Source organism: Callithrix jacchus, chromosome 1 (assembly GCF_049354715.1).
Source record: "Callithrix jacchus isolate 240 chromosome 1, calJac240_pri, whole genome shotgun sequence".
Classification (NCBI taxonomy): Eukaryota; Metazoa; Chordata; class Mammalia; order Primates; family Cebidae; genus Callithrix; species Callithrix jacchus.
The window spans coordinates 60,513,982-60,539,033 of NC_133502.1; the positions used below are offsets into that span (position 1 = coordinate 60,513,982).

The 25,052-nt window shown below is 33.6% G+C and overlaps 1 long non-coding RNA gene across 1 annotated transcript in view; it reads left to right on the forward strand.

Annotated features, from left to right (window-relative positions):
- LOC144579041 (uncharacterized) overlaps window positions 1–12,741 on the forward strand; it is a 77,289-nt gene extending 64,548 nt beyond the window's left edge. The window contains exon 4 of the long non-coding RNA XR_013525835.1: window positions 10,348–12,741. This is a non-coding gene — a long non-coding RNA (uncharacterized LOC144579041). The remainder of the gene's footprint in view (window positions 1–10,347) is intronic.
- Window positions 12,742–25,052: the final 12,311 nt, after the last annotated feature.

Consider the following 25,052-nt stretch of genomic DNA (forward strand, 5'->3'; position numbering starts at 1 on the left):
CATTCAAGGAAATTACAAAATTTAGAAATTATTTTCTTTCCTAACAAAAACTTGTACTTAAAACTACTGTTTCAATAAAGATTTACATTTGATGATTAAAATATGAATGTCTTATTTCACATATGCTACATCAGACTTATTCAAACTGCTCATTTCCCACATACCCAGCAGGGCACATGAAGATCTTGGAATGCCCAGAGAGAAAGCCATGTCTGACAAAGAAAATGTAAATTTTAAAAATATTGACTAAAAACATTATTACACTTTCAAAGTGATTTTCTATTAAATCCCCATTTACTTTTTTTTTCTCCACCATTCAAAGGCACAACTGACAAATGGAGTTAGCATAATGGAAAAGTAAAACGATTGGTCATTACTAAAATCATGTAAAATTTGAATTTTAAAATTTTACTTTATGCATCTGGTGCTTAAGTGTAAGAATCAAACTAAGTAAACAGGTATACATACTGAGCATGTTTTTCATATTTCAGCTGAAAATATTGCTATCAATAATAGACGTGATCTTCAAAGGAGCTAAAATTAAATAATTTTTGAATTTTTCTTTTTACTGCTCTACTATAAATATCTATTGCTACTCTGTCCTATTGATTGATTCTCTGTAACATAGTCTCCATTTAACATACATGTCAGTCCATTTTGTGCAATGTTTTTTGTTTAAGTAGAAGAGACACTTCATATTTCTAGAGAGAAAAAGTAAAGAAGAAAGTATTCAAAATTTTAAAATAAGCATAATGTTTCATTTGCCATAATGACAGGCAGGCATTATATTGTCAGAAATTAAATAATAATTTTTCTTTATTCCAAATTATTCCAAACTGCTAATTGAGTTAATCAGTGAACATATGCTTTCACAAATGTATATCACATGTAGACACAGCACATACACACACAGAAACATGAAAGTTGAACTTTTTATTCTTGTTTTCTTAAACACTTAAAACATCTTCCCTTGAACAGAATTGTTTACCTATGTTTCTGTTTTCTTTTAGTCTGTAAAGTACATAAATACATGATCTTTTTGCTGGTTTTATCCATATAACCCCCAAAATACTTAAAATACTATCTCATGTATGTTTTCTTCCTAAAATTAAATTTAAAAAATAATATGACTAAATTTAAAATAGGAACAATAAAATATACTATAATTAAGTGCAATATAATTTAATATAATGTTAAATATAATATAAATACAAATTTTAGGCCAGAAATCAAAGTCCAATAATTAATTTGTTTATTTAGGGAAGGTTTACATATTTCTACTTTCATTCTCCTGTTCTAATTTTATGGTGAGTTATTTTAATCTTTATTTTCATGTTTTTCAATAACATAAAATTGTTCAGGTAGCAGTAATATTTTTAGTTATTCTAAAATTCTATGAGTTTCTAAAATAATAAAATGCCAGTAGAGACAAATAAATGCCCAAACGAAGGAAGGGATGGTGACAAAATCTTAAATGTATATGGAAAAATGGAGACCTTTTTTAATATGGGAGAAAAGTAAGACAGACTACATTCTTAGAAACAGAAGAGCAAATATTTATAAAATAAAAAGTGTGGATTTACAAATATTTATTTTAAAGTATTAAAAGTATATTTAGCCAAAGATGTTTAGTTAGTAGCAGTTAAAAATACATGTCTAATGCAGTGTTTCTCAAAGCAAGAACAGCATCTGTTACCAAGCAACTTTGTCAAAAATGAAGATTTCTGGTCAGCACCACTGAACAGGAATCCTTTAGTATGCAACTTGGAAGTATGCATCCTAAGCATACACCTTAGGTGATTCTGATGCATGTTAAGCTTTGAGATTCATTGGAAGTGTACATTTGAAAGTGATTCCATGAAGAATTACTTACTGATTGGTTATTTTAACAGTGGCAGGCACTGTTATTGGAAAATATGGGTGAAGAAGAAACACAGAAAAAACAAGTGCCTTGGTGAAGCTTACATACTAGAAGGAAAAAATCATATGCAGAAAGAAAATAGATAAAGCTATAATGTGCTTAAAATCAAGACAGAATCAGTTAGGCAAGATGGTAGAAAAGATAAGCCAGGAAAATATGCAGCATGTTGGAATCAATATACTAAGCAAAAATAGAGGATAATCACAGAGCAAGAGGAAGGCAAAAAGAGGACAATTCCATACAATTAAAAGGAGGGAAAAATAAGAAAAAAGTGATGGGCGGGGGATGTGTAGTCAATCTTTCTAAAAACTGCAGGTAGCTCAAAGTGGATACAGACTGAGGAAAGGTAATTGCTGAGAGAAGTGTGGGAGAGATACAGAATGTGTACTTCCCTTTGTTTAAAGCAGATTAAGCAGTAGATATACCAAAAGACCCAAGAGCAAGCCTTGTACCTTCTCCACAAGGGAGCAGTTTATTACAATTGAATGATGGTATACTGAGACATGCCATGAAAATTCAGTGGTGGTGTGACTAAAATGAATGAAAGAATGAATGAGTGCATGAATGAAATAATAGTCAAAATACCTGATTTGTAAATCTGTCCCATGTCAATGGGCTCTTTACCTACAGAGGAGAAATTAAGTAGAGATTACACATCGGGACGAATCTGGGCACCATATTATTGCCTATTTTAACAGTGGCAGGCACTGTTATTGGAAAATATGAGTGGAGATCCATCTATACTATTATCAACACTATTATACTATCTATACTATTATCACTGCTTGTATAAAGTTAAAAGTCTGGTATGAAACTGTAATTTGGATTTTAATAGCATATATTGGAATAATGGGAATTACAGAAAAAAAATAAAACAATGTTTATTGACAAATGTGCCTAACTGATGTCTTCTTGTCAAACTATATATTTTTAAAGAATTACATCTTTTATTCAAATTGTAATTAAACATTAGGCATCTGCTTTGCCTTCTCAATGTAATTTTAAAATCCATAAACTATAATGTACGAAAGATCAAAATGAGAAGACATCAGATGCCAGACTTCTATCTCTTTCTGGAGAATACTGAGGTTATTCCCTCCTCAAGGAAATGGAGGCTATTTACTTTCTCTTTTTCTCTACATAGTGCATAGAACACATCTCCCATATCGTTAGATGTCTGGCAATTTTCAACTTGTCATTTAGAACTCAACTCAAGTAGTAGCTTCTCAGACAGCCTTACAATGATCACCCTTTCTAAATTTTATGTCTTCCAAACAATTCTCCTAATATCATCTTATTTCATTTTATTCCTTCATATCTTATTTTGTTCATGGTCTCCCCCACCTCCACTCTTGAATCATGTAGACTGCAAGCATATTAATGTAGAATACTTTTTTTACTAATCACATGTTAGATGCTAGATAAAATTCTGTTAAAGAAATATTATTTTCTTTTTATAAATAAAAATAGCATAGACTATTTAAAAATCAACATATTAATTAATATGGCTGAGAGGAAAGAGACATTGACTTGGGATAAATAAAACCTAATAAAAATGACATTGTAAATAAAAATAAATGGATCTTTAAAATCTCCGTGTAGAGAATTTTGTATGAGTTTTCAACTCATTTTGAGCACAAATACTGGAACGTATGGTATGAGTATGTATATTTTGTAAGAAACTGCCCAATTGTTTGAACTTCAGAGTAGCTGGATCATCTTGCATTTCCACCACCACTGAATTAATTCCAATTGCTTCACATTATTCCCAGGAACTGACACTATTAAGTGTTCTGGATTTGGCAATTTTAACAAGTTTATAGGTTCTCGTTGTTTTAATTTGTATTTCTCAATATGATGTAAGCATCTTTTCATACTCAAATATTTGAAAATAATATTTAAAATAATTAGATATCAGTAGGTCAGGAATTCTCTTGCTATACATGAACTTGTTGTTCTTCATGCAATTAGTTGATGATCTAATTATTCTAAATTGATTAAACAAAACCTGTAATTCTAAATTCATCTTTCCTATTCCCTCCATATAGCTAGTTTTTGTCCATATTTTTGTGTTTCTTTCTTCAATGCAATTAGAAATAAATTTTAATAACATAGGCTTGATAAAATAGATTATTTTTCAAGTGTTATTGCAGTTTTTGCTCAGATTAGATGTATGTCAATGTTGAATAAAATTATACACTTGCTTTTTTGATTTCTTATTTCTCAGTTTTAAGGATTTGTATATACCAGCCCTATATCAGAAATGTTTGGCAAACATGTTATCTCATTCCATTGCTAGCTTTTAGTGTCGTAGTTCATTTTATAACAGTGTCTCTTCCACAAGTTTTAAATTTTAATAAAGACAAACTCAGCAATTTTTTTTCACGAATTATGATATAATTTCTGTATTGTATCTAAAAACTCAAGACTAAACCAAGGACATACAGTTTTTTCTTATGTTTTTCTCTACAAGTTTCATAGTTTTGAACTTCATATTTAGGTCTATGATTCCTTTTGAGTTACTTTTTGTAATACAAAGCTTGTGTGCAAGTTAATTTTTGGTGCATTTGGAAATCTGGTTGTCCTTGCATAATTCATTGGGAGAATTATCTTTGTTCACTAAGTTGTGTTTGCCACTTGGTAAAAACTCCATTGACTACATTTGCATAGTTTTATTCCTAGGCTCTCCACAGTGATCCATATTTCTATTCTTCCACACTATTATACTGTCTGGATTACTATAACTTCATATATCTGTTCTTTCACTAATACCACGCTGTCTGGATTACAATAGCTCTGTAAATGCCAAAAGCAGGTAGTGAGAATCCTCCTACATTTTTCTTCTCTTCAGTATTTTTTTTTAAGTGAAAGATATGGGATAAGGGAAAAGGGGGAGGGGAAGATGCCTTCTATTCACTATTTTGTTAGCTATTTTTAGTCCTTCAACATTCCATATAAACTTTAGAATTTGTCAATATGTGCAAAACAGTTTGCAAAGATTTTATTTGAGATGAAATTCAATCTGAATGTCAAGTTGGGAAGAACTGACATCTTAACAATAATTAGTCTTTCATACATTAATGTAAATATTCCTGTGTTTATTTGTATCTTCTTTGATTTTGTCACACAGTTTTTGTATTTTTCAATACATATAGCTCTTTTACATATTTTATTAAATTTTTACTTAGGTGTTTCATTTTTGGAAGCTATTAATTTCTTTTAATTTCTAATTTCAATTATTAATTTTTGTTGTAGAGAATAGCAATTCATTTTTGTACATTGACACAGTACCCTAAGGCCTTAAAGTGCTCATCTGTTAATGTCAATTTGTTCTATTCTTTTGATTTTCTTCATTTATAATTTTAATTTATTTCATTTCAACTCATTTTATATGTAGAAGTACATGTGCAGATTTGTTATATGGGTATGATTTTCTATTTTTTAGTCATGTAATCTGCAAACAAAATTCATCCTTTTTGAATTCTACTTTTTATTACCTTTATTTTTTTTTTACTGCATAGCCTACAATTTTTAGTATTATGATGAGTAGATATATGAGAGACAATATTCTTGACTTTTTCCTCAACTTAAAGGAAAATATCTAGTTTCTTACCATTGAGTAACATGCTAAGTGTAGGTTCTTCGTAGATGTTCTTTATCAAGGTGAAGTTCCCATCTACTCTTACTTTGTTAAAATTTTATCACAAGTTATTATAAAATTTTGTCAGATTCTTTTCTGCATGAATTGGTGTGATTGTATAATTTTTATTTTTAAGCATACTGATGTGGGGGATTACACTGGTTGATTTTAAGATATAATAAAATTTAAGATATTTTTCATATTTAACCAGCCTTGCATACCTGCTATAAATGCATATTGATTGTTGTATTTAATTCTAAGGTAGTGTTAGGCTCAATTTTCTAATATTTTGTTCAAAATTTTTGCATCTACATTAATGAGAGACGTTACCATAATTATTTTCCTTCCTCTTAATGCCTTTTTCTACTTTGAATATTTCGGTGATAAAATGTCCTAAAATCAGTCAGCAATTTTTTCCCTTTGCCTCATTATCTAGGAAATTTTCTAGAGAATTCATATGATTTTTATATTAACTGTTTTGTAGAATTAAGTAGTGAAGTCATCTGGGTCTTGAACTTTGGATGAGAAGTTTATTAGTTATTGATTTAAAGATCTAGTTTAATTTTTTATTAATTTTTCTCTATTGTTTTCCTATTTGCAATGTTATTATTTTCTGCTGTAGTATTTATTTTTTTAGGCATGCCGTAGACTTAAGTTTCTCTTGTTTCTCTTGTTTTCTAGGGTGAGAGTATATGTTACTGATTTTTCATTTTTCTTCTTTTCTAACATATACATTTTATGCCTCTATTTTCTCTTTATGCATAACACAAATTTTGATACAATTTAATTTACTTCAAGATATTTTAAATTTTATTTTAATAATTTTTTGATTCAAGTGTTACATAGAAATGTTTTGTTTAATTTCCAAACATTAAGGGATTTTCCAGCTCTGTTCATTTTATTGATATCTTATAATTATATTGCTATCTGGAAACATGTCTTCTATGATTTCTACTTTTTGAAACCTGTTAAGGTATGTTTTTTGGCTCATAATGTAGTCTAATTTTGTGACCCTTCCATGCAAACTTAAGAGTATGTGCTCTGATGTCATTGGATATGGTATAATATCAACTAGATCAAATTAATTAATTGTGTTTTTCATTCTATTATAGTCTTACTATTTACTTCCTTGATTTATCAATTTCTAAAAAAAAAAATGGTTAGAGTTTCCCAATATAATGGTAGTATTGTCTATTTCTGTTTGAGTTTCCATGATTTTTGTCATTCATAATTTAATGTTTTGATATTAGGTGCATACATATTAAAGACTGTCATGATACCTTAGAGCATTGACCCTTTTGTCATTATTTAACAATACTTTTTAAACCAATAAGTTTTACCATTCCTCATTTGAATACTATATTTTCCATTGTTCTGGAGTATGCAGTGTATGAAATTAATAGAGCTCCTCTGGCTCTCTTTTGATTAGTATTGAAGTGGGACATCTTTCTCTAACCTGTTACCTTTAAGCTGCATTGATATTTAATGTGGATTTCTTTTAGAAAACATATAATAGAGTTGTGGTTTTTTTTAAATATTCAGAAAAACTTTCTCTTTTATTTGTTATTTTTTCACGATTCCTATTTAAAGTGATAATTGATATAGTTAGATTAATACCTTTTCTATTTGTAACAGTTTTTATTTTTTGGCTGTGCTCTGTGTTTTGTTTTAATTCCAAGTATTTTTCTTTCTTCTGTGGTTTTAATTGAGAATTTTATGATTTTAACTTTTACCTTTACATATCATTGGTTTATTTTTGAAAATTTGTTATAGTGTTTGCTCTATATAGCTTGCAGTGTACAATTTTAAGTAATTATGTCTATCTTTAGATAATACTATTTACTTTATGAATATTGCATGTATCCTTTGACAGAGTAGTTCCTATTCTTTCCTACCACTATTTATGACATTCCTGTCATTCATTCAAATTATCCACACACTATAATTTTCCAGTATGTTGTTGAATTATCAGTTAAATAAATTGTATTATTCTTCAGCTAATTAGGAATTTTAAATAATTATTTGTCTTCATTTACTTTTATAATGTTCTCTTCCGCTTTTTTTTTTTCTCTCTGTAATGTGCATCCAAGAACTACATAATTTTCCTCTGCCTAAAAAAAAGTATTTAAAAAACTTTTTTTTTTTTGAGACGGAGTTTCGCTCTCATTACCCAGGCTGGAGTGCAATGGAGCAATCTCGGCTCACCGCAACCTCCGTCTCCTGGGTTCAGGCAATTCTCCTGCCTCAGCCTCCTGAGTAGCTGGGATTACAGGCACGCGCCACCATGCCCAGCTAAGTTTTCGTATTTTTAGTAGAGACGGGGTTTCACCATGTTGACCAGGATGGTCTCGATCCCTTGACCTTGTGTTCCACCTGCCTCGGCCTCCCAAAGTGCTGGGATTACAGGCGTGAGCCACTGCGCCCGGCCTTAAAATTCTTAATATGCAGGTCTGTTGATAAATTTCTATGATTCTGGCTTCTCTGAGAAAGTCCATTTCTTGTTCATGAGTTAACAAGTGCTGGGAGCGGTGACTCACGCCTGTAATTCCAGCACTTTGGGAGGCCGAGGGGGGTGGATCACGAGGTCAAGAGATCAAGACCAACCTGGTCAACATGGTGAAACCCCGTGTCTACTAAAAATACAAAAAATTAACTGGCCATGGTGGCGTGTGCCTGTAATCCCACCTACTCAGGAGGCTGAGGCAGGAGAATTGCCTGAACCCAGGAGGCGGAGGTTGCGGTGAGCCGAGATGGTGCCATTGCACTCCAGCCTGGGTAACAAGAGTGAAACTCCGTCTAAAAAAAAAAAAAAACAAGTGTAATTTCACTGGATTTATTATTCTACATTGATTTTCTTTTCTTTCAGCATTTAAAATATTTCACTGAACTGTCTTAGTACTGCATGGATTCTGACATAAAGTTCACTATAATTCTCACACTTGTTACTGTTCAGGCAATACTCCTTACCCCACAGCTTCTTTCCAGATGTACTGTTGGTCTTTCACTTTCTGCAGTTTGAAAATGATAAGTCAAGGGGTATATTTTTTACTATTTATCCTGCTTTGGGTTTGCTGAGTTCCTTGGATCTGTGTTTTAATTTCTGTAATTAATTTTCAAAAATTTTCAGCCATTATTATAAGACATATTATTTATTTTTCTTTATCACTGTTATCTCCTTCTGGTATCCCCAGTACATGCATGCCATACTCTCTGAAACCATACCACCATTCTTGGTATTTGAATATTCTTTTCAGAATTCTACCTTATATTTTCTTTTTTGAAATTCAGTTTGCAACATTTTGATTTTATCTTCAAGCTCACAAATTCTTATCTATTATCAGTCTACTGATGAATATATCATAAGCGTTTTTCATTTATTTTATTTTTTTCACTAGGATTCACTTTTGATTCCTTTTTTAGATTTTTTACTTCTCAACTTAAATTATTTGTTTGTTTTTACATACTGTCTACTTATGTTCCATTAGTGTTTTTAACATATTAATCATTATTTCAGCTTCCTACCTGTTAATTTTGAAATCTGTTGAATAACTAAGGCTAATTCTGATGCCTGTCTTGTCCCTTCACACTGTATGTCTTTTCCTTGTTTTTTAGATGCTTTGTAATTATTCGTTGTAACCCACACATCGTGTATTAAGTAGTGGAAACTTATTTGTCAGGTTCCTTAGTGTGAGGTATAGGTCGTTTTGAGTAGGCATTCTGCTATGATTAATTCTTCCTGTAACTGTAGGAGTCAGCGGTATCTGATCCTCCTGGAATCCTTGTTTTTGCCTCTGCTGTTACTATGGATTCCCCTAAAAACTCTTACTTAGATTGAGTCTCAGTCTTCCTGTTCTCTTAGTTGTAGCCCATTGTTTTTATGTAGGAACTCTACTGATACGGGACTAAAATAGTGAAGTGAAGCATTATACAATCTCATGATTTAACGCTAATTGTTTAGTGAGCCTGTGCCCCTCAACTATGACCTGAACAATTTTTTTGTTTGTTTCCCCAGTCACTCCAATCTCCTTAGGCTGGAGTAGGTTAGAGAGGCCTAGTGTCAAATAAATCACTTTTACCCAAGTACTTTGAGGACCAGGTGGTACGTTTTTCCCTGGATAGTGGGTCTTTCTTTTGAAGAACATTGTGTACATTTTTCACAATGATAACTTTTCCTATTGCCTTGCAAGAGCCGTGATAGGATCTTTGCCCAATTTGCACTTAAACCTTGTGGGGTTTTTGGAGGTTAAACCCATGAAAGTATGGACTGTCCCCAACTTCTTGCTCCCTACAGTAGTTCTTTACTCTGCTACTAGTCTACATTCAGCCGCCAGCAATTTGTCAGCAATATCATTTAATTGTTCCTAGCAGTTAATGACTCCAGCAGTTCCTTCTCCAAGTAACATGATCTGAACTGTCACTCTGAATTTGCCTGTCTCTTCAGATTTTCAGGTGGTGATTTGCCCTGAAATCTCAATTATTTTACTTAATGGATTCAAGATAATTTATTTCAAGTGTATTCATCTTTTTTTTTTTTTAATAGAAAGAATGGGAGAGCTGACTTCCAAGCATTTCACATTTGCACTGAAACAGAATGTACTGAATTGCTTTTAAAGTGGTATTTAAACATTACTTACAAGTATTTAAAAAATATTTTTTACTCATGATCATGTAATTCAGGTTTCATCAAAGAAATAAGCACTAGGGTGACTATTTCATTTCTGTAATGTTTAAAATTAGATATTAATTCATTTGCTGATTTATACCTTATTTCTTTAAAATCTTTTAGGCTAGACAGATCCAAGATGGCTGACCACTAGCAGCTCAGGCTTGTAGCTCCCAGTGAAAGTGCAGAGAACAAGAGGATGCCACACTTTCAGATGAATTTTTGTTGCTCAATGATCAGGAGATTCTCAGTGGAGGAGCCCCATGGGTCACCAGCACAACTCTTGCAGCCGGCGCTGCAGTTTTGCTGGTGCCCCGGCACAGCGGTTCTTGGTGCAGAATAAACAGGACTGGTTTCCCTTTTGGCCAAATGTTTGGAGCTGATTGAAGAAGGGATTGAGGAGGGAAGCCAGATGGGAGACTCCCAGACAGAAAAGCACCAAGAATCTTGATGCCGCTGTTTTAGCTGGTGCAGTGGGTTGCTCAGATTTCAGCCCTAGGAATTAACAAGTTGGACGTCCACTAAGAGACCTAATTTGAAAGTTGGTAATTACAAAGACGACAGGTGGATAAATTTACAACGATGGGAAGAAACAAGTGTAAAAAGGCTGAGAATACTCAAAATCAGAATGCCTCTCCCATTACAGAGGATCGCAGTTCCTCATCAACAGGGGAACAAGGCCTGATGGAGAACGAGTGCATTCCATTAACAGAATCAGGCTTCAGAAGGTGGATAATAAAAAACTTCCGTGAGTTAAAAGAACATGTTCTAGCCCAATGTAAAGAAACTAAGAACTTTGATAAAAGATTTGATGAAATCCTAATGAGAATAGACAACTTAGAGAGGAATAAAAGTGAATTAATGGAACTGAAGAATACCATACGAGAACTCTAAGAAGTATGCACAGGTTTTAACAATTGAATTGATCAAGCAGAAGAAAGGATATCAGAGGTCAAAGACCAACTTAATGAAATGAAACGAGAAGACAAGATTAGAGAAGAAAAAGTAAAAAAGAATGAGCAAAGTCTCCAAGAAATATGGGACTATGTGAAAAGACCTAATTTATGTTTGATAGGTGTACCTGAATGTCATGAAGAGAATGAATCCAAGCTGGAAAATATTCTTCAGGATATTATTCAGGAAAACTTTCCTAACCTAGTAAGGTGGAACAATACTCATCTCCAGGTAATACAGAGAACACCATAAAGACATTCCTCAAGTAGAGCAACCCCAAGACACATAATTGTTAGATTCACCAGGGTTTAAATAAAGGAGAAAATTCTAAGGGCAGCTAGAGAGAAAGGTCAGGTTACCCATAAAGGGAAGCCTATCAGGCTCACAGAAGATCTCTCAGCAGAAACTCTATAAGCTAGAAGAGAGTGGGGGTTAATATTCAATATCCTCAAAGAAAAGAATTTTCAACCCAGAATCTCATATCCAGCCAAACTAAGCTTTATAAATGAAGGAAAAATAAAATTTTTCACGAACAGGCAAGCACTCAGAGATTTCATCACCACCAGGCCTGCTTTACAAGAGCATCTGAAAGAAGCACTACACACAGAAAGGAACAACCAGTATCAGTCATCCCAAAAACTTACCAAAAAATAAAGAGTACCTCCATAATGAAATATTTATATCAACTAATGGGCAAAATAGCCAGCCAGCATTAAATGACAATATTAAACTCACAAATATTAATATTAATCCTGAATTTAGATGGATTAAACACCCCATCAAAGACACAGACATACAAACTGAATAAAAAGTCAAAACACATCAGCACTCTGTATCCAGATCCATATCATAAGCAAGGACACACAAAGACTCAAAACAAAAGCTTGGAGGAAGACTCACCAATCAAATGGAGAGGAAAGAAAAACAAATCAAACAAACAAACAAAAAACAGGAGTTAACGTTTCGTCTCTGACAAAATAGACTACAATAGTAACCAAAACTAAAAGAAACAAAGTAGGATAATGATAAAATTCAATGCAACAATAGGAGTCAATGATCATAAATATATATGTACCCAATATAGGGGCACCCAGATATATAAGACAAGTTTTCAATGACTTATAAAAAGACTTGGACACTAATAGCAGGAGACTTTGACACCACAGTTTTAATATTCGACGGATCAATGAGATAGAAAATTAACAGAGACATTTATGATTTGAACTCAGACCTGGAACAAGTAAACTCAGTGAATATTTATAGAATTCTTCTCCCCAGGTCCACAGAACATACATTTTTTTTTTACTATCACATTACACCTATTTTGAAAGTGATCACATAAATGGAAGCAAATCACTTGTCAGCCCTTGCACAGCATTTCACAGATTTAAACAAAATATTGGTTGGCTGTTTGTTTGTTATTTTCTTTCCTTATTCCTTCCTGTCTCCGCTGTTAAGCACAATCATCAGCATAAAAGAGGTTTTTAATACCTATTTCTAGATTGCATTCCAGCCTGGGCAATAGAGCAAGACTCCTGTTCTCTCTCCCCCTTTTCTCTTTCTCTTTCTTTTTTTAAAAAAATAAAATAAAATCTTTTATTACAAGAATGTTTTAATAATTTGTTGTTCTTATGTTTCATAAAGCATTTAGTCATTTTTAATGTACATTCATAAGTATAATTGACATCTTGAAGCAAATTTTTCACTCTGATAAAAGTAAATTTGAAGAAAAAACAAAAACAGTCACACAAAAATGCTTCTAGCAAAGATTGTACTATTTCTTCTTATTCAGATATTTCACAAATAAAATGCAATAATTGACAAAAAACATGTTTGAATGACATCTGCTTTCTTCAACTTGTATAGTGTTAAAGAGAGGACTTGCTAGAATATTTCTCATTGTTTCCACTGTGTGTGAATTACCCTGAATATCCAATACATTTTATTCTACAGTCTCTCGTTCAGACCAAAACAGTGAAAGTTTGTGGGCCGTCATTTTCTATGCAACATTTAATATGCAAACTAATTTTGAAAGGCAAAAGGCACCTGCACCACAGATTTCAAAGGAATTTGCATAATAAATATGGTACAGACTCAAAGCTTGCCTTGCAGAGGACAATGACAGATGTGTAAGCAGTTTTGTGTGAAAGTCCTGCATAACAAAATTTGCTTTAGAGTTGAATTTCAGGGTCAGGGTAGGACAAGCAATCTATTACAGCATAAAAATTTCCTGTAAGCAAACATTCCATATTACAGCATTCAAGAATTACTCTCTATACAAACTGTGGTGGTAAGAGGGTTTTTATTTTATCAAGAAATCTTAAAATTTCTTCTTGAATATTGAAGGGGGCTAACATTTGAAGATAAGAGCCTGTAACCTCTTTTCAACCTGACAAGAGAAAGATCACTAAATTCTGATATTGTCCCTTTTTTCATTTAGTTTATTATGCTTACTGTTAGTGTTTTTTTTTCTGAAAATTGTATCAAATCTTTTTGTCTATGTGATCGTGACGGTTTTAAATATTAATGAACTAATAACAAAATAACTCAAAATAACTGTGATCAATAGGAAAATAATACTGTCTAGAAACATACCTACCAACTTCTTTTCCCACACTGTGAAAATGCACACAACTAATTGGCTAACAAAGTTTACTTTCTATTATAACCCAGAGGAAAACTCCTTTCTCTCAAAAGTGATTTGTAAAGTGATTAATTTGTGATCAGAGATGTATTTGCCTCATTGTTATAGTCATTGAACACCTGAAATAAAGAATAAACGATGTGCTACATTTACCCGTGTGTTGCTCCAAGTAAATTATAAGCCAGAGGAACTGTGGACAAAACATTTGCTTTTCCAGACTAATGCCCATACACATTGTAATTTAGTGATGCCTTACAAGTGAAATCTTTATCATATACAAAAAGGAGAACTTTTATCTCATACCCAGTGATTCCCTCAGCTAGTCACCTTTGTATTTTTTCTCCTAGAACCCCAGAAAGAGTCGTAAATATATTATTTATTTAATCATCAATTATGTGACTTTTAAAATATGGAATGTTTGACTGTAAGGACAGATTTTACTGGTTAAAAAGACTATGTTATACTCTAGATAAGAAACATTAATCAATTAAGTAGAAGTTAGGACCACAGTATATCAGTAAAAATTAGTTTAACTGATAATTGCAGAGACAGAAAATACAGCAGCTTAAACAACATGGAAGTTGATTCTTCTCTGAGATCACTTTCATTAAGCAGGCAGTAATGATACAATATCCTTGGAGATCCTGACTCCTTTCACTTTACCAATCTGCTACGTTTAGGGTTTGAAAGATAACTTGGCGGCATTCATATCCAAGTAAAGAGGATGAAGGTAGCCACAGATAAGTGTGGGCTCAGCTTCTGCTCCAACTGTCTCTTACGGATCGTTCAGAAAATTACATCACTTTTCACTTATATTTAATTTGAATTAACTTCAGTCAAATGATCACACTTAGCTTCAAGGATGATAGAGTAATGTCGTTTCTATTTTGAACTGTTGCTGATCACCTGAAAATTGAGGTAAAATTACTATGGAGAAAAGGAGAAAAAATATAACAGACAAACCTCCATCCCTTATCCCTATACTTACCCTAATGTGTTGCTAAATGAAAAAATATATACATTAGTATAAATATTTTCAAGGAAAAAGAATAGCATAAAGGGTGAAATTTGTTGCTAATTTCTCATAATTTGTCTTAGAACTTCTGCAAAAATTATTGATCTCTCTTTCTCATTACTACCCATTTACCCTGCTCTTTATTTAACTCTTTAATGTAACAAGACCCCTTTCCATCAAAATTGTGCCGATAATAAAGTTGACTGATCACAAGCTTATTGGTTTTTGTATTCTCAGAACATCTAACATAAACCTAAACACACAGCTGTCACTCAATACATATATACATGACAATAATTAGTAGTATATGTGTGAATACAAATATACATATATGACATAACATTAAGCACATATTAATAAGTAACACATTCAAAGTGATGTATACAGATTGGCATTTTAGTACCTTTGATGAAGTATATATAAAATTAACTTTGATCATGATTTGTGTAATATACTTAGGATGACCTTTTAAACTACTCCTTGGTTTGCAGAATTAATAAAACAAACAATTATAATTATACATATATGACTTCTACTTCTAATCATAATGAAAAAGAACCCAGATTTACTTTTCCAGTTAAAACGATGAAAAATAATAACCAAATATATAAAATAATGGTTTGAAAGATACTGAACATAAGGCTTTGAAAGGAACTGGTTCTTGAGAAGTGAAAACCAAAGAAAATGAACACTATGATGAACGAAGCCACAGACTCGAAAGCACTTCCAGCTCACATTGCAAGGAGGAAATGCAGGCATAGGCCCACCCTAAGTTGAGGAGACCTACTGGGGATATAGGGATAACAAGAGATCTAGAATTTGCAGAACTGAGTATGACAAATGAAAGACTAGGAAGGAGAAAAATCTCCAAAGATTTTCAGAAGATCCCCCTTAAGTATTCAGATGAAAACCAATGAGCTCATGAGCTTGAGGAAATAATCCAAGGCCAAGGAAAGAACAAACATAAAGACTAAATAAAGCTAACAGTGTACAGCACTCATACGGAGCTGGGAATAGTGCTTGTTCCCATCAGTCAGGCTGTAAAATCCCATTACTCATGGGATATTGGGTAGAGTAAACAGAAAACTTCTGCCTCAATATTAAGATATAATTTGCTTTAGGCAGAACACTACTTCATTCCCATAGAAAAAATTAAATAAAAACAACACCTGAAAGAATAAAAGATGTTTCCAAGTAGCTTACTTTATCTCATAATAAATTTCAAGAATATATGTAAGATTACAAAATATCCATATCCAGAATCCAACAAGGTAAAATTCACAGCATCTGGGGTCAAATTGAAAATTACCAGTCATGAAAAGAAACAGAAACTGCAACCCAATAAGGAGATAATCAATTGAAACTTACCAAGAACTGACACAGAAGTTAGAATTAGCATACAAAACAATTAAAAATATATTATGATTGTATTCCATATGTTGAAAAGCTATTTTGAAACATGTTAGATATAAAAACAGAACACAATCAAACTTCTAGATAGGAAAAATGCACTATATGAAATGAAATATATAATGACTTGTATTAATAGCAGAGTTGAAATTGCAGAAGAAAATATTAATAAATTTATGATATAGTATAAAACCTATGAAAAAGGAAAGATAAAAAGAAAAAAAAATTTTTTTAATTGAAAAGAGCATCAGTATGCAATGAAAAACAATACAATGGTGTAACGTATGTATAATGTCCCCAAAGGAAAGAAGAAAGCATAAAGTAGAGTGACTAAACTATCTAGTTTGTCAAAAATGGAATTTCCATGAATGTGGGACTTCTAGGTTCGAAACCAGAAAAGTCTTAGTAAAATTGTGATTTATTAGTCCTCATAGCAGAGAGTGTTGTGGGAGAGAGTAAAAACATTTTTTAAGAAAGTACTTGCTGGAAAATTTCCACATTAAATGACAAGTACTACCTCAGAGATCCAAAAATATTGAAAAACTCTGAGAACAAGAAATGAAAGAAAAAAGCATTAATTCACATCATAATCAAATTACTTACAACCAATGATTAAAAATGATTTCAATTTAGGTTACAATCTAAATGCAGCCAGATGCTAAAAGATACATTGTGTACAAAGGAGAAAAGTTTAGAAAGGCAGCAGATTTGTTGTAAAATGCAAGCGAGAAAACAGCAGAGTAATTATTTTTAAACACACACACACACACACACACACACACACACACACACACAAACCAGTACCTATCAACTTAAGAGTTCTCTGCCCAGCTGTCTTAGTCCATTTGTGCTGCTATAAAGAAATACCTGTTGGGAGCCTGAGGCCGGTGGATCACTAGAAATCAGAAGTTCAATACCAGCCCAGCAAACACGTTGAAAACCCATCTCTACTAAAGAAAAAAACAAAAATAAGTAAATAAATAAATAAAATGGGCATGATGGTGCACACCTTTATTTCCCAGCTGCTTGGGTGGCTGAGATGGGAGAATCGCTTGAACCCTGGAGGTGGAGGTTGCAGTGAGCCAAGATCATGCTACTGCACTCCAGCCTGAGTGACAGAGTGAGACTGTCAAAAAAAAAAAAAAAAAAAAAAAAAGAAAGAAGGAAATACCAGAGTCTGGGTAATTTATTTTTTTTAAAATTGTCTCTTAGTTCTACAGCCTGTACAGAAAACATGGGTCCAGTAGTTTCAATATTTGCTTCTGACGAGAGCCCAGGAACCTCTCATTCATGGCAAATGGTGAAAGGGAGTTGGCATGCATAGACATTACATAGTAACCATGGAAGCAAGAGGCAGCAGGAAAGGTACCAGGCTCTTTTTAACAACTCACTCATGGGGGAACATATGGGAACTAATAAAGCCAAAACTCGCTCATTACTGCCACGACACCACGCCACTTATGAGGGAGCCACTCCCATAACCCAACACTTTTCATTAGGCCCCACACACAACAGTGTGGATCAACTTCCAGCATAAGGTTGGAGGGTGAGATAACCACACTATAACACCAGCCAAATGTCCCCCTTTCAAATACAAAGCAAAACTTACTGAGACGTTTAAAAATTTTTAAAATAAGTCATCAATAACAGACGCATACTACAAGAAATGTTAAAGGAAGGTCTTCAGAAATAAGGAAAATTATGTCAGATACAATGAAATTATGAACATAGAAAATGATAACTCCATGAGCTAATATATAAAATTGTTTTCTTACTATTTATACTGCTTTTTATTTTAAATGACTGTTAAATAAAAATAACCACACTGTAGAATGGAGTTTATTATACATGTGTTAGTAAACTATATGACAACAATAGCAAAATGTTAGAAAACAAATGAAAGTACATTGTTTTAAAGTTCTTATATTGTGGGAAGTAGCATAATAACGCTTGGAAGAAGATGCCAATTAGTTAAAGTTCTGTACTATAAAACCTCAAGAAACCACTAAAAAAAAGTTATATCTATAAAGCCAAAAGGAAATAAAACGTAATTATTAAAAAATAGTTAATCAAAAAGTAGACAAAGGAGAACGGGAAAAAAGAGCAGATGAACAAATAGAAAAAAATTGAACTGAAAACTTTAAATCTAACTACATCAACAGTCAATGTCACATGTAAATGATTCAAAATTAGACAGATAGTTCATAATGTCTTTATACATAAAGCAGAACAGCTGTCTTTTGCTTAACCTAGTCCAATATATAGCATCTTATACATTCTGCAACGGCCGTGGCACCTAGATTCAGGGCTGATTAATACTTTGATGATGCCTTCTACTCTCCTTTTGTATTTCCCCACATAGATAAAAATGATTTCAAACAATGAAATAGCAAAACAACAAATAAATTAAAAAATTTAGTTCAGTATTTTAAATTATTAGTTCATAGCAAATTCTAAATAATCAGATAATTATCAGTTAAATATTAAATTATTTATTAATAATCTAAATATATTAATATTAAATCTTTATAATATTAAAGATTATCAGTTTCAATTCATTATCAGAAACCTGATGTGGTTTTTGATATAGCTTTGGTCAATTGTTCATCAAGCCAGCATATAAACACTATTTGTAAAATCATAGTACTTAACAGGGGACCAATATCATAATTGCCTTCATGATTATATTTAGTAGAAGTTTATGCAAAGTAAGAGAAAATAAAATGGACTGATACCATAAGTAAAATACTAAGGAGGTATTACTTTAGGTATCAGGAGGAGACAGAGCAAGGTGGCCTCGTAGAAACCTCCATTGCTAGTCTTCCTCACAGGAACACCAAAAACAACAACTATCTATACAAAAAGCACCTTCATGAGAACCAGAAATTAAGTGAGCAATCACAGTACCTAGGTTTAAACTTCATATTGCTGAAAGAGGCACTAAAAAGGGCAGGAAAAAAAAGTCTTAAATTGCGGACGCCACCCCTCAATCATTCCCTGACAGCAGCCTCATGGCACAGAGAGCAAATCTGTGTGCTTGTGAGAGAGCACAGTTACTGTGGAACCTTGCTTTGGAACTCAGTGTTGCCCTTTTGTGGTGTAAAACAACTCTGGGTAGAACTCAGCTGATGCTCACAGAGTATTTATTTAGTTGAGTTCCAGACAGAGGGGAAAAGTCCAGTCCAACTGTTGCAGCTTGAGTTTCAGCAAGCTTTGCCAGTGAAGGGAAAGCTTGTTTTCTGGGGTCCTACAGTCTAAGTCACATAGACTGCATCTCCTAGGCAAATCATAGTGCTGGGCTAGGCTTAGAGCAAAAGGTTTTAAGGAAAAAGGGGGTGGGTACATGACCTGGTAAGATACCAGCTGGTGCAGTTAAGGAAGTGTTTGTGCCACCTCTCCCCCAATTTTAGACAGTGCATCTCACAGCTCCAAAGGAAACCTCTTTCTTTCATTTGGAGGGAGGAAAGAAAAGAGTAAAGATGTATTTGTCTTGCAACTTGAATACCAGGTCAGCCACAGTAGGATAGGGCACCAGGAAGAGTTGTGAAGCCCTATCTCCTGGATGAAATTTCTAGACACATCCTGGGACAGAAGGAAACTCTTTGGTCATGACCAAAGGGGTGCTTGTGTCACACCTCCCCTAGCTCCAGGTGGCTAAATACAGAAAGACACTTCATTTGCTTGGGGAAAAGTAAGGGAAGAGAACAAAAGTCTCTGTCTGTTAATCCAGAGAATTTTTCTGGATGTTATCCAAGACCACCAAGGTGGTGTCTCTACAAGACTACCAGAATGACAGTGTTACTGTGCTTGGAGTAGCCTTTAATGCAGATACCACTACGTACTAAAAACTTAGATCACGACACACAAGTCCTTTTGGATACCTGGAAGGCATTCTCAAGGACAGATACAAGAAAGCCATGACTGCAAAGACTACAATAAATACTTAATTCTTTAATGCCCAAACACTGACAAACATCCACAAGTATCAAGACTATCAATTGACCTCACCAAACAAACTAAATAAGGCACCAGTGACCAATCTCAGAGAAACAGAGATATGTGAACTTTCAGACAGAAAATTCAAAATAGCTGTGTTGAGAAAATGCAAAAGTTCAAGATAACACAAAGGAATTCAGAATCCTATCATATGATTTTTGTTTGTTTGTTTGAGACCATGTCTCACTTTGTTGCCCAGGCTGGAGTGCAGTGGTGGTATTACAGCTCACTGCACCCTTAACCTGCTGGACTCAAGTGATCCTCTCACCTTAGCCTCCCAAGTAGCTGGAACCTCAGGCATGTACCACCACACCTGGCTAATATTTCTATTTTTTGTAGAAACAGGTTTAGCGGTGTTGTGTAGGCTGGTCTTGAACTCCTAGGGTCAAGCAATCCATCTGCCTAGCCTCCCAATTTGCTAGGATTACAGGCATGAGCCACTGCACCTAGCTCAATCAGACAAATTTAACAAAGAAATTGAAATCATAAAAAGGAATCAAACAGAAATTTTGGAATTGAAAAATACAATTGACATTTGGAAGAATACATGAGTCTCTTAATAGCAGAACTGATAAAGCAGAAGAAAGAATTCATGAGCCTAAAGATAGACTATTTGAAAATACACAGTCAGAGGAGAAAAAAGAGTAAGAAAGAGTAAGAAAGAATGAAGCATGCATACAAGATCTAAAAATAGCCTCAACACGATGAACCTAAAGGGTTGTTGGCCTTAAAGAGGAGGTAGAGAGAAAGCATGATAGAAAATTTATTAAAAGGGATAAAAACAGGGAATTTCTCAAACCTGGAGAAAGATATATATATTCAAATACAAGAAGGTTATAGAACACCAAGCCAATTTAACCCAAAGAAGATTACCTCAAGGCATTTAATAATCAAACTCCCAAAGGCCAAAGATATAGAATGAGTCCTAAGGATTTCAGTAAGAGAAAAGAAACAAGTAACATGCAATGAAGTTTCAACATATCTGGCAGCAAACATTTCAGTGGAAACCTTACAGATCAGGAAAGAGAGGCAAAACATATTTAAAGTGCTGAAGAAAAACAAGCAGACAAATAAACTTTTACTCTAGAGTAGTGTACTTCTTGAAAATATCCTTCAAACATGAAGAAGAAATAAAGACAAGTAAAACCTGAGGGATTTCATTAACACCAGACCTGTCCTACAAGAAATGCTAAAGGGAATTCTTATTTGAAAAGAGGATATTAATGAGCATTAAAAAATTATCTGAAGATGCAAAATTTACTGATAACAGTAAGTACACAGACAAACACAGACTATTATAACACAATAATTGTGGTATGTAAATTACTCATCTTGTATACAAAGATGAAAAGATGAATCAATCAAAAATAATAACTACAGTATTTCAATACATAAACGGCACGAAAAGATACAAATACAAAAAAAAAGATAAAAAGCTGAAAACAAAGTCAAAGTGTAGCGTTTCTGTTAGTTTTCTCTTTGCTTGTTTGTTAGTTTGTTGGTTTCTACAATCGGCGTTAAGTGGTCATTATTTTAAAATAATAGGTTACAAGTTATTATTCACAGCCTCATGGTAATCTCAAATCTAAAAACGTACAATCGATACACAAAAAATATAAAGAAGGAAATTAAAACATACTACAAGAGAAAATTATCTTCCCTAGAAGGAAGACATGAAGGAAGGAAAGAAGAAAGAGATTGCTAAACAATCATAAAAAAATAACTAAATGGCAAAAGTAAGTTCTTATCAATAGTAATATTGAATATAAATGGAGTAAGCTCTCCAATCAACAACCATAGAGTGACTGAATAGATTTAAAAACAAAACCAGCCGGGCCCTATGGAAGGCCAAGGAGGGCAGATCACCTGACATCAAGAGTTCAAGATTAGCCTGACCAACATGGCAAAACTTTGTCTTTAATAAACATACAAAATTAGCCAGGCATGGTGGCACATGCCTGTAATCCCAGTTACTCCGCAGGCTGAAGCAGGAGAATTGCTTGAACCCCAGGCAGCAGAGGTTTCAGTGAGTTGAGATTGTGCCATTGCACTCCAGCCTGAGAAACAAGAGGGAAAACTGTCTGGGGGTGGGGGGAAAGATAGACTTCCCAAACATACAAAATCAGAAGGATTATTACCACAGAAACTCAAAAAATCATTAGAGGCTACTATAAGCAGCTATATGCTAATAAATTAAAAAGCCTAGGGAAAAAAATGGAGAAATTTCTAGATTCATACAATCTACCAAGATTTAACCATGAAGAAATCTAACACCTGAGTAGAACAATAGCAAATAATGAGATTGAAGTGGTAATAATGTCTCCTAACAAAGAAAATCTTAGGGTTCAATTGCTTCACTGCTGAATTTTATCAAACATTTAAAGATGAACTAATACCAATTCTACTCAAACTTTTTAATGATTAAAGGATGAGAGAATACTTCCAAACTCATTGTACAAGGTCAGTGTTACCCTGATACCAAAACCAGACAAAGGCATACCAAAACAGAAAACTACAGGCCAATATTCCCTGAAAAGGATCATTCATCAAGACCAAGTGTAATTTATCCTCACAATAGATGAGAAGATCATTTAATATATGCAAATCAATTAATGTGATACATCATATCAACACAATGAAGGACAAAAACCATGTGATCATTTAAATTGATACTGAGAAAGCATCTGAGAAAATTCAACACTCTTTCATGATAAATTCCCTCAAATAACTGGTTACAGGAGAAACATATCTCAACACAGTAAAAGATATATATGACAGACTCACAGGTAACATCTTGCTGAATGGAAACAAACTGAAAGCTTTTCCTCTCTTAACTGGAACATGAGAAGAAAGCTCACTTTCATCAGTGTTCTTCAATATAGTGCTGTAAGTTCTAGCTAGAATAATTAGACAAAAGAAAGAAGTAAAGGGCATCCAAGTTTGTAGGGAATCCATGAGCCCCATACATTCAGTGCCAGAATGTATGGACCCATGAGCCCCATGTTGGGCACCAGAATGTAGGGAGCCAGCCCCACATCACCTGTGGGTACCCCAAGTTCAGTGGCAACAAAGGAATGAGTAAACGACAGATGAAGAGAGACAGTGGGACCAAAGGGCCATCATTTATTACTCTGAAGGAGGCAGTGAAGGCCCTGAGCTCTGATCATCCACTCTATTTATTGGTTACAATCACTTTGATCTACAGGGTAGGGGTAGAGTAATGGTGGGGAGTGGGTGATGTGATAGTGGTGGGGTTGGGTGACGTGATAGTGGAGTGAATCGGTGAGCCAAAAGTGAATCAGTGAGCCAGAATTGGTGTATCATTCTAAGAATTGATAACAGTGATGGTTTTGGACTTTCACAAAACAAGAACACGTGGTTATCTTTAGCTTATTATCTATGTGCAGCTGGTGGAACTCGGGCCTTACAAGGAATCTACAAGTCTGGCTATGTTATAGTGCTACAAATGGGTTTTACGTCCTTGAGCACAATGTTTATGGTAACAGAGTGTAGGTCACCCTGCACTGGAATATGAGGCATGAAGAAGCCTTCCTCCTCAGAGGCCTCCTGCGGCCTTCGGCAGTTTGTTGTTCCTTGTTTATATATTACTCATAAGCAATTTATGTAGGCACTCTGTAAATCCTTTCTCCTTTACTGCTTTTCCCAACACAAGTTGGAATGGGAAAAGTCAAATTATGCTTGTTTGCAAATGATACAATTTTGTATTTGGAAAAACTAAAAGATCCTAGCACACTATTAGAACTGATAAATTCAGTAAAAGTGTAGGATACAACATCAACATACAAAAATTAGTAGCATTTCTATTAATATATGCCAACAGCAAACAATCAGAAAAAGAAATCAAGAAAGTAATCTAATTTACAATAGCTACAAATAAAACTAAATATCTAGGAATTAACTTAGTCAAAGAATGAAAACATCTCTACAATGAAAACTATAAAACACTGCTGAAAGAAGTTAAGGAATACAACAGAAAATAGAAAGATATTCTACATTTATGGATTGAAAGAGTCAATATGGTTAAAATGTTCATAGCACCCAAAGCAATCTGCAGATTCAAGGCAATTCTTAACAAAATACCAATTGCATTCTTCACAAAATAGAAAAAAAAATCCTCAAATTTATATAAAACTACAAAAGACTCAGAGTAGCCAACACCATCCTGAGAGAAAAGAACAAAACTGAAGGAATTACATTACCTGACTTTTAATTATTCTGCAGACCTATAGTAACCAAAACAGTACAGTACTCTTCATTAAACAGACACATAGACCACTGGAACAGAACCCAGAAATATATCCATCGATCCACAATTAACTCATTTTCAACAAAGATGCCAAGAATATTGGAAAAGGCAGTCTCTTCAATAAATGATGCTGGGAAAACTGGATATCCATATGCAGAAGAATGAAACTAGACCCCCATATCTTCCCACATACAAAAATTAAATCAGAATGGATTAAAGACTTAAATCTAAGATCTGAAACTATGAAATTACTAAAGGAAAACATTGGGGAAACTGAACTGGGCAATGATTTCTTGAGTAATAATCCACAAACATAGGCAATCAAAGCAAAATTGAATAAATGGGGTCCTATCAAGTTAAGAAGCTCCTACACAGAAAAGGAAACAATCAACAAAGTGAAGAGACAACCTACATAATGGGAGAAAATATTTGCAAGCTATGTCTGCCAAGGGATTAACTACCAAAATACAAAAGCAGTTCAAACAACTTAATAGGGAATTTAAAAATGGGGAAATCCAATTTAAAAATGGGGAAAAGATTGA